The 10,053-nt window shown below is 40.6% G+C and overlaps 1 non-coding gene across 1 annotated transcript; it reads left to right on the top strand.

Annotated features, from left to right (window-relative positions):
* The first annotated feature begins 9,082 nt into the window (after positions 1 to 9,082).
* On the top strand, positions 9,083 to 9,184 carry LOC122178434. The gene has a single exon (XR_006178326.1). It is a non-coding gene; the product is annotated as a U6 spliceosomal RNA (small nuclear RNA).
* Positions 9,185 to 10,053: the final 869 nt, after the last annotated feature.

The raw sequence follows: 10,053 nt of genomic DNA, 5'->3' as shown, positions 1-10,053 counted from the left end.
CCTGGAGATTAACCCTAATGTTTATGGAGAGTTATAGATGCTAATTCTTGCATACTTGTCATTCCAGAGCATGGCCTGGTAGCAAACATTCTTTCTACCCCACAGCATTTACGTCAATGGGATTTGTCCATGATCTGATTCCTTAGGACAGAGAAATGAAATAGTGGGAAAGTGAGGAACCAGCATTTACCATCCTGGACTATATTAGTTGGTCATAAAATCCTGTAGATATAGCAGGGGACCTCAAACTCAGAAATGGAAGAACTTTCCCTTGAGGACAGTTTTGGTTAAAATCTTATTGATGAGAGGTTGTCTTACTAAGGTGGAAGAAGAATTTTCTCTTTCAGTTTTTTGTTAATGCCTCTGTGATAGGGAACCCTAATCTGTGTATGTTCTCTTTGTTCTGCAAATGCAATGAATAGCAGCAGCCTCCCCACAGACCTTCATCTTTCTTGCAAACTGTTATGTTGATGCTCAGCACCCATTAGTTTCTTCTTGTCTGGGGTTAGTTGATTTTTGAATATCCAAAGACTTCCGTCCGGTTGTAAAATAGTGAAGAAAAACTTTATTAAGTATTAAGTAACTCATCTGTTTGCTGTATATGAATGCATCTGTAGGAAAATACGTGTTCATACTAATATGTATATATATTGGTTCTGTGCATTTGTGTATGGGTTTGCATATGTGTATATGTGCACACACGGTTTGGTGCATGTCTATTTGGGCAAAATAAATCTGAGCAAATTCAATCTGCACAAGCTGACATCTAACAACACCACTATATTTCTTGATATCTCAGACAAATAACTTTATAGATTTCCATAAAGCCAATCCTGCCAACTTCTTAGTGAAATGGCAAGGCACGTTTTGTATGGTATCACGTCTTTAGGATGAAATGAATATATTGATGATGACACTCTGTCAAGAATGTGAAATTTATGCATAGATGGGCTATTTTGGGAGTCACTTAGGAAGTCATCATAGAGAAGATAATGAGGATGGAAAGGTAGTGAAGCTCTTATCAAGAGTTTTGGAAACAGCAGCTGGCCAGAAATGTTTTGAAGGATACCTGCAAGGATCTCCTTTCCTGGTGCTGACTTCAACAAAACAGGTCTTTATGCTCCAGCTCCCACACACCCCTATACCAGTTTGACAAAGCACAATATAACCAATCACTAAATGGGGTTTATTATCCTCTTCATTTGAAACAGTCTACCGGCCCCAAATTTTGACTGACCACTGTGATCAAGAAATTGAGGTAAGTGGAAATTAGTCACCTTTAGACTAATCAACTCAAAACCAAATTTTTTTGATAGAAAAAGATTCTTGGAACTTTACATTAAGTGAAAAGGTGCTACACATAGGTGGGAAAACAAGAAGCAATAACAACTAAAATTAAAGGAATGCAGATTACACATTTCTTTTTAGTTAGACCGATACTTAACAATGCTGAGCTAGGAATTTGTCAGCAAAAATCAATCTGACTAATTTCACCTCCTTTTTTTTTTTTTTTTTTAATGTGTTTTCAAGAGAGCTCATTATTTTGAATATTTTGTATTTCACTAATCAACAGTACTTTCTGGATAACATTTGAAAAACACTTATTCTCTTGGCCTGGAGCGGGTCATAGTAAATAATCGAAATTTATGATGCTTTGTTTGCTTCCGTAGCCATTTAGCATGCTTCTACTATTTGAACCTAAGGAATTGCAACCTAAAGAAAGAGATTTCTGGTAACTATATCTATTATTCAGTTGTATCTATAATGTGGCATAGAGGAAGGTACACTCACTTGAGTAAGAATATCTAATGCAAAACATATATATCCCTACTGTCTTTTGGAGCATGTTGGGACTCCTTGTTTCTAGTAGCAGTTTAATTTTGGCAAGCTCTTTCGCTTAGTTTCCTTGTTACTGTCATTGTCTCTAAAAAGATACAGTTAAAGGAGCTGTGTGAAATAAACCCTGCTTCCAAGATAATTTGTCTACATGCCTCAAACATTTGATTGTGCTAAAAACTAAAAACTGAAGAGAAGCACTTGTAAAGAGCCACAGGAGTCCAGCTCCAAGCAGTGCTGAACATAGACATTTTAGACAATGCATCTTTCAGCTAGTGTTTTTCTTCTGACTTTTATTTCAGTCAGAAATACTAACACTAGTTTATGATTATCTGGTGCTTCTGAAGGCAAGATTTGCCATACATTGTAGATTAAAAAATAAAAAACTAAAGATGTGAATAACATGCCATCAGTGGTTCACTTTTTACTATTTAAAACTACGTTGAAAAAATTGAAAACACGTTTCCCACCGGAGTGACTCTTGGGGCACTCCTGGGAAAACTGTCTCCTGGCTGTGGTACTAACCTTCAGGCACACCCTCATGTTGGAGACTCGTGTAACTCCTTTGAGGAAACACGAAGGTGCATGGTGTTTCAGACCCATGATATTCGTAATGAAGCCTTTGAGCAACCGTACAAAACCCAGAACTCCTTGGCACAAGGATTTTTTGTTATCTTTTGTAATAATTGCATCCTTCCGTGAACAGTTGTGTGAGCACTGCACAGAATTGATACAGACAATGGCCAAATTTCGCCTCTTGCCTTTCCAAAACATCTTTAAGCTGATTATTTCTCACTGCTCGCTGTTTCATACTGGAGGGATTCTCATTAAAACGAACGAACAAACAAACCAACAAACAAAAAACTTGAACTAATATATGAACAGATACTGTGTTTTGTTGATCCACATGCAGATTATAGTGAAAAGGAAGTCATAGCACCAGCAAAGAGCTAAAGATATTTCTGCCTTTGGATGACTAAGAAATTTGAGTTTGTTATCTCACACAGCTAAATTAAAGGGAGCCAAAATTTTGTGCTGGAACAATGCAGAGTTGGATGAAGGCAATTCCTCTATAGAGGGAGAAGAGGAAAAGCTCCCTTTCTGAATCATTTAGTAATTTCTTGCCTGACATAGAGTGGCTGATATTTTTAAATAACAAATTCAATTGTTTCATTTGCTGGTGGGAGCTGGTTGTAAGAACTCGCTACACTGCGGGGGCCAAAGCATAGTGGACTTTTCCCATGGCCTCTGAGCACCAGGGCAAGGCAGATCTTGGTTCTTGGGACTCTCAAAACAGTGGAGATTCGTATGGGCTGAGTACGCTGTAGTCTCTCAAAACCATGAAAATATTATATAATTGATAAAGAGTTCAATGACAAAAGGCTGACAATTTTTGCTCATATTCTGGGAGCAATAGTGACTCCCTGGGAGAGGTCTCACCATTGTTTTTCCCTCAGTGCAGTCACTGCAAACAGTTGCTTCAGGATTTCCAAGTCACAATAAAATACACCTTGACTGGATCTGGTTTATGTTTTTCTCAGTGAAGAAAAGGAAGAATGCTGCTGATTGAATACAGAAAGAAGATAAAGTGGGAGGAAAGCATCAGGGCTGAGCAGCCTGCAAGCTAAAGCAATAAGCAACAATTGAGTTTGGCCTGGTGGAATTGATTGCCTGATAGTGAAGTTACTGAAAAACATGTAGTTTGAGCAGCTCCACTGGCAGTGCAAGTGCTTTGCCATAAAACCATGGGACACACTGGCTTCCCTCTAGCTGTTGGCTCTTCACATTGGTGGGTGACAAGGAGCCCGAGAGGAGGCCTTCAGGGAAACAAGGAACACAGGGATGAAAACTGTAGCCAATCCCAGCTGCATGGGCACAGTGGGCAAGTATTGCTGTGGTGGCTGCATTCTGAAGAATGGGCAGAGGTTATGGTTTGCAGTGTCTACCACAAGGACAGCTGCTAGTCACTCATTGTTTGAGAGTAAATCTGTGGCTTATTGACTGGTTTTAAAAAAAAATAATAATAATAAAAACAAAAAAATTAAAAATTAAAAATTCTAATAAAGACTCTTGTTCTCATACTTGAGCTTGTGCCAGTTCTGTATGGCCAAGTGTAGTAGAGGGAGGCTACTAGAAGGTTCATTTCACTGTGACCTTCACACCAGTTCCAGCCTGTGTGGGCTTTACTGCCTTGGTGCTGCACGGAGATGCTTGGGTCAACTTGTCTGGTCCCACCTCCAGTGGTGTTTTCCTGTTTGGATGAGCACAGCACAAGAAAGAGGGTGCAGATCATGGGAAAAGAGTGAGAGTTTCCCAGGAGGAGCCTATTACTCAGACTTTCCCCTCTGATGGTGTCAGGTGCCTCTTTTAAGAACCCTAACTCACACTGCTTGGAGTTTAATTTTAGGCTCATGCTTCCCACATATGGCTTTTGTACTGTGGGAAGCCTTCAGACATATCACACTTAATCTGTTTATCCTTACTCATTTTCTTGCCATGCTCAATATTTGTTTTTAATCAAGAACAACTTTCCTGTCTTGGTCTGTGGGGTAACGCACAGCTCTGCTCCAAGGAGTCACTCTGTGCTGGTTATGTCAGGTCAGAGTCACGTCTGCAGATCTGAGTGCCCACACAGTGCTTTCTTCTGCCATTCCTGCGCAGCCAGCACAATTCTGAGGCAGTCTAATGATTTTTATCTTAGTTGTGCCTCATGACAAATAAGTTCCCTATATTCGAAGGCTGTGTAGCACTTTGGGGGTACTCAGAGGACTTTTCCTAGGAGAGGATTTAGTTTGAGTGATGCTGCCAATCTGCTCATCAAAAAAACCACAGCAAATAAAGATTGGTCCCTCAGAAGACAGAATGAGCTTTGCAGCTGAGTGCTCTACAATTAGGGTTAAACTCACCCAATTTAAACACAATTTAGGGGAATATTTCACCCAACACAAGTTCTGTCAATTTCAGTAGTAGCTGAAAAGTATTCTTGGATCTGAAATACAGTAAACTCAGAGCCACAAGCATGTTTTGCTGGAGAGGTTGTGCTCTCATGCAGCAGTTGACATTGCCAGGGCAGGAGTACCTCGAAGACACATGCAGAAGATTTAGTTCTGTAAACCTCAGAGTCAAACCAGAGGAAGAACTGGATTAAAACAAAATACACTTTTGTTTCCCTTACAACCACTGAAGCTGTGATGGAGAGAAATTCATATATTTGTATGAATGCCTACAGCATGAGTTGTATATCAGCACAAATAACTTATACCAGAGTGTCCCTGTGAAAAAAAATAAGGGAAAAAGGTGTATTTATTTGTATATATGTGTGTATATACATATGCACATGTATACGTATATATCATATTAAAATGTGATGACTGAAAAAAACATATACATAGGTTGTGCTGAAAGTAATTCCTCTTATTTATTTCCATGGAAATTACAACAATTAAAAGAGCATAATAATACTACTTGATAGAGCAAATTCTCAGCTACAAAACATTGTTTTTCAACTGCTCATCACCATTAGCTATGCATTTTCACCAGCAATGAACCTGAGCCTGCATGCCATGTTCATAACAATCTGCACCAGCAGAAGTGACCCACTGTTGCTATCATCACTGCTGAAATGCACTACCCACAGCCTCACTGCGCTCACATCCACTGCCTGGTCTCCATCAACATTCAGTATCAATGAATGTCAATGAGTGCCATTTTTTCTGCATGGAGGAATTCAGTGACAAACATCTGTCACAAGGAAACAAAATGTAATCTAATGTTGGTGGAAAGGTTCAGCCTCTTCTGCCATACCACCAAAATATGCCTCTGAAATCAGCCATCATCATAGAATATGTGGCATTACTTTTAGAGCAACTTGTGTGTATGTGTGTGCATGTTTGTGCATAAAAATCACACTTTCATCTATTATTTTTCATGAATTGGCTATTTCATGTTACATGTGGTATGTTAGGAAATATCTCACACATGTACCAGATAATTTCCTTGTCAGGATCACTGTTGAGGAAATATCCCTGTGTTTTTCAGCACTTCTTTTTATTATTTAGTGAAAGAGCTGAGTGAATGAATCCATGCTCCCAGCAGAGCTGCCTGGGTGGGATGAATGTCACAAACAGCCTCCTCTTGGATGCTGCCATGCACCAGAGCTTTAAAACTGTTTATCTTTTACTTTCCAAGAGATACTTTCTCTCATTGCACACAAGATATCCTGCATAAAGAGCATGGCCTGGATAGGTCAAGGCTTATGTGAGGTATAACCGTACCTAATTTCTTTTTTTCTCCTGCTCACACAAACTATCCTCTGAGGCTCTTCTTTTAATGTCATCTCTGCTTTGGTTTATACAGCACACTTTCCCCGTGCAGCCATATTTTACAGCGCCCTACCCTAGTGATGGATTACTCATTCTCTGGTCCTTGCAGCACCAGCTCAGCTGTGGGTAACCAAGAGGGGTGGCAATGCAGAGCTGTGGTGGGACAGTGATAGTGCTGAAGAGGAAAAATGTTACTTACGTCTTATTTTTCTGAAAGCTGCTATTCTGTGACAGCTGGGGAAGAGATGACTCTACAAAACTCAGAGACTACCCAAAGGACAAGTGGGAAGGGAGGAGACAGTTTCCCTATTGTTAAAGAGCTGTCCCTGTATTAAAGTGACTCCCATTAAGGAAACTGTTTTGCTTTTGGCTTCCACGAATACTCCTGTAACTCAACGACTACTTACAGCTGTAAAAAAGTAACCACTGAAGACTCAGAGTCACAGAATCACAGTATCACAGAATTGTTTATATAATAAACAGAGTTTATTTTACACATAAATACACACATATGCTCTGCCTGAACACCCGCAATTGCTGGAAAACAGATTCTGAAGAATTAAAACAGGGTGTAGGACCTGTCAGTAGAGCTTGGCTAATAAAAACTGCTTTTTCAGTTCATTGGCAGTGCTGAAAGAACCGCAATACAGTTTGTTTCAGGTTGCCCCAAAAGGAGAATATTCAGTGTTTTGGATGAAGAGTGAAAAAAAATCATTCGTAGCTGAAAAAAATGGCTCATTTTGCCTGGAAACCAGTGTTTCAAATACTTCCGTGAATGCTGGAACACTGCTTTCAGTCATAAAACCATTTCATTTCATTTTAAAAATATCAACATTACAGTATTTTTTCACTTTGTCAGAGGTTTTATGGATTTATTTTTCCCTAATTGGACCAATTAGACAATGTTGAAAATATATCAATACTTATTTTTGTCAATATCTGTCAGCATTTTCTGGGAAAATAAATTCCATCTTTCTATCAAGCCAGAAACCACAATTTTCTACCTGCTTCTAATTTGTGTCATGGGTGTGATTCACCAATGACATGCAACTGTTATGAAATTACCAAGAATTCTCAGTCTTGCAGCAGAGTTCTAGCTTTTCATCCTTTTAAGGTAATCTTGTATCGAATTAAGAAAGAAGACACTGGGCTGTGCTATCTCCTTGTGGGATTCCAGGCACAGAAAGGTTTTCCTCCAAAATATCAACTTAATCTCCCCCAAAGATACATGAACTGTGGAACCTACTACAACTTCATGGCGTCAATAAGCTTGTAAAGCCCAAGTGAACAAGTTCTTGGACGTCGTAATCAGCTCATGTTTTTAATGGCTGGAATTTTTCTATCTCTGAATGGATTCTTATCTAAAATACATTATGCAGTTCAGGAGAAAGCTATTGAAAATGCATAATACATGCTATTTTTTATTGAAACATTTTAGTTGTGGCACATATTCCAAGTTATTTGCTCTATGAGGATCTCTGCTAAAATCTAATTTGACCCTAGTAACATTTCCTTTTTATTTTATTTTTAATTCGCAGTGTATATAACTGATAAAAATGCAGAAGTTTCCTGTCTGTGACAGTGTGGCATTTGAGAGCCAGGGGGAATGGAAGTTTCATATGAATGAATATATCCTTCAGCTTCATATTTCTTTCTGACATATAAATACACTTCACAGGGTGAGTCCCAGTTGAAGACTGGGCCCTTGAGTGTTTCCTCTGCATGAGATGCTGTGAAGCGCAATAGCTGTAATGTAATAACAAAGCTAAATCACTAAGCCTGGAGCAACCACAGTGTTTTGTAACCCAGGCTATGAAGACTGTGATGATGCCAGGGCTGTCAAAGCTGGAGGTTGCATCTCAAACAATGGAGATAAGGTCTTTGTGAGAGTCAGCAATTATGCTAAATAGAATAACTGAGATACTTGTGTGTTTGTTCTTTTTGACAAGGTCTTTTGTATGACTAGGAAGCCCACAGTGCTTTTTGTTTCTCAGTAATGTCCCACAGGAACAGCTCACTGGACTCTGTGGAGGAGGATTTTTAGAGGGTTACTCAAAGCGCTTTTTTGGCTGGAGGTTTTGCACAGCCCCAGGAGACAAGCACAGAGGAGGGCATGGAAAAGCAGCAGACATTAAAAGCACTATCACATGTTCCTTTTCCATTCTCAGAAACCCTGGTAGCGTACACTGCCCTGCAAGGAAGCAGTCACGAGGATGGGGGCAGAGGAAAGACTTTTGGTTCATCGAGGAAATCACTTCCCTCTGTCCCTCTCCATGGCAGACCCTCTAAGGGGATCTGAAGGGATACATAATTCCAGAGAGATATGATATTGGTAAAATACAATGCCTTGCGCTACTTGAGACACATAGCAGGCACAAGCATTAAATCATGACCATTGACGGGAAGGACATTTCTACTCTGCACAGGATCATCTGTTTGATTCTGCAGATTTACTACTACTAAGCCAACAGGGGTCTTGTGGAAAGGTCTGAATGTTCTGGTATGAGTGGTGGGGAAGGGTTACACCTGTGTTGCTCTGGACCAGTTTCAGAGGGCAGTGTTACTCTCTGATGAGATCACACTGTGGGCTACAGCTACTAAGAAAACAGGGATGTTCAACATTAGCTTGTTGAAAAGAATAGACAACAAATGAATTGGAATTAAATTATAAAGGAGCTTGTTTAATTTCCTGTTACTTATTTTCATTTTGTTGCTGCCTTCAGGTCCCACCAAAATGCCAGCTATCTGATGGAGTTGACGCATTAGTGGTAAAATTGCTGGCAGTGACCCCATGGTCAGAGAGGTCAGAAAACAAGAACAAAGAGCACCCACTGCAGAGAGGGAGTTTACATACATATCTATCTATCTATCTATCTATCTATCTATCTATCTATCCACCTATATCTGCTTTGCAGCTGTTTTTCATGCTTTGGCGGCACATATACTAACATCAAACTGATACAAAGAAGATTGTATGGACCCTGCACAAGGACTACAGGTAAATTCATGGAGTATTCCATTTTTTTTTCCAGATCATGTGACATGTGTGGGATAATCAGAGGATCAGACAGAGATTTGTCTTGAACAACCTCATCTCCTACAACCGAGAGATCTAGTGGATGAAGGAAAGGCTGTGGGCAAAATCTACCTAGACTTCAGTAAAGTCTTGTCTCTGTCTCCAACTGTATTCTGGAGAAGCTGGCAGCCCATGGCTTGGACAAGTGTACTTTTTGCCAGGTAAAAAACTGACTGGAGGGCCAGGCCCAGAGAGTGATGATGAATGAAGTCAAATTCAACTGGCTATCAGTCACAAGTGGTGTTCCCTGTGGGTCAGTACTGGATCTGGCCCTGTTCAATATCATTATTGACCATCTGGATGAAGAGTTTGGGTGCACGCTCAGTAAGTTTGCAGATGACACCAAGTTGGCTGGAAGTGTTGATCTGCCTGGGGGAAGGAAGGCTCTACAGAGGGATCCGGACAGGCTGGAGAGCTGGGCTGAGTGGATGAATTTCGAGAAGACCAAACGCCGGGTCCTGTGCTTTGGCCACAACAACCCCAAGCAACGCTACAGGCTTGGGGCAGAGTGGCTGGAAGACTGCATAGAGAAATTGGCCTGGGGCTGTTGGTTGATGCTCGGCTGAACATGAGCCAGCAGTGTGCCCAGGTGGCCAAGAGGGCCAGTGGCATCCTGGCTTGTATCAGAAATAGCGTAGTCAGAAGTACCAGGGAGGGGATCGCCTTCCTGTGCTCTGCACTGGTGAGGCTGTACCTCAAGTACTATGTTCAGTTTTGGGCCCCTCACCAGAAGAAAGACATTGAGGCCCTGGAGCATGTCCAGAGAAGGGCAACAGAGCTCTAAAGAGTCTGAAGCTCAAATCTTATGGTGAGCAGCTG

This window comes from Lagopus leucura, unplaced genomic scaffold, assembly GCF_019238085.1.
Source record: "Lagopus leucura isolate 7727_CA_CO unplaced genomic scaffold, USGS_WTPT01 Super-Scaffold_100001, whole genome shotgun sequence".
Classification (NCBI taxonomy): Eukaryota; Metazoa; Chordata; class Aves; order Galliformes; family Phasianidae; genus Lagopus; species Lagopus leucura.
Note: the sequence above shows the minus strand (reverse complement) of the source record. Positions and strands in the feature narration are given on the sequence as shown.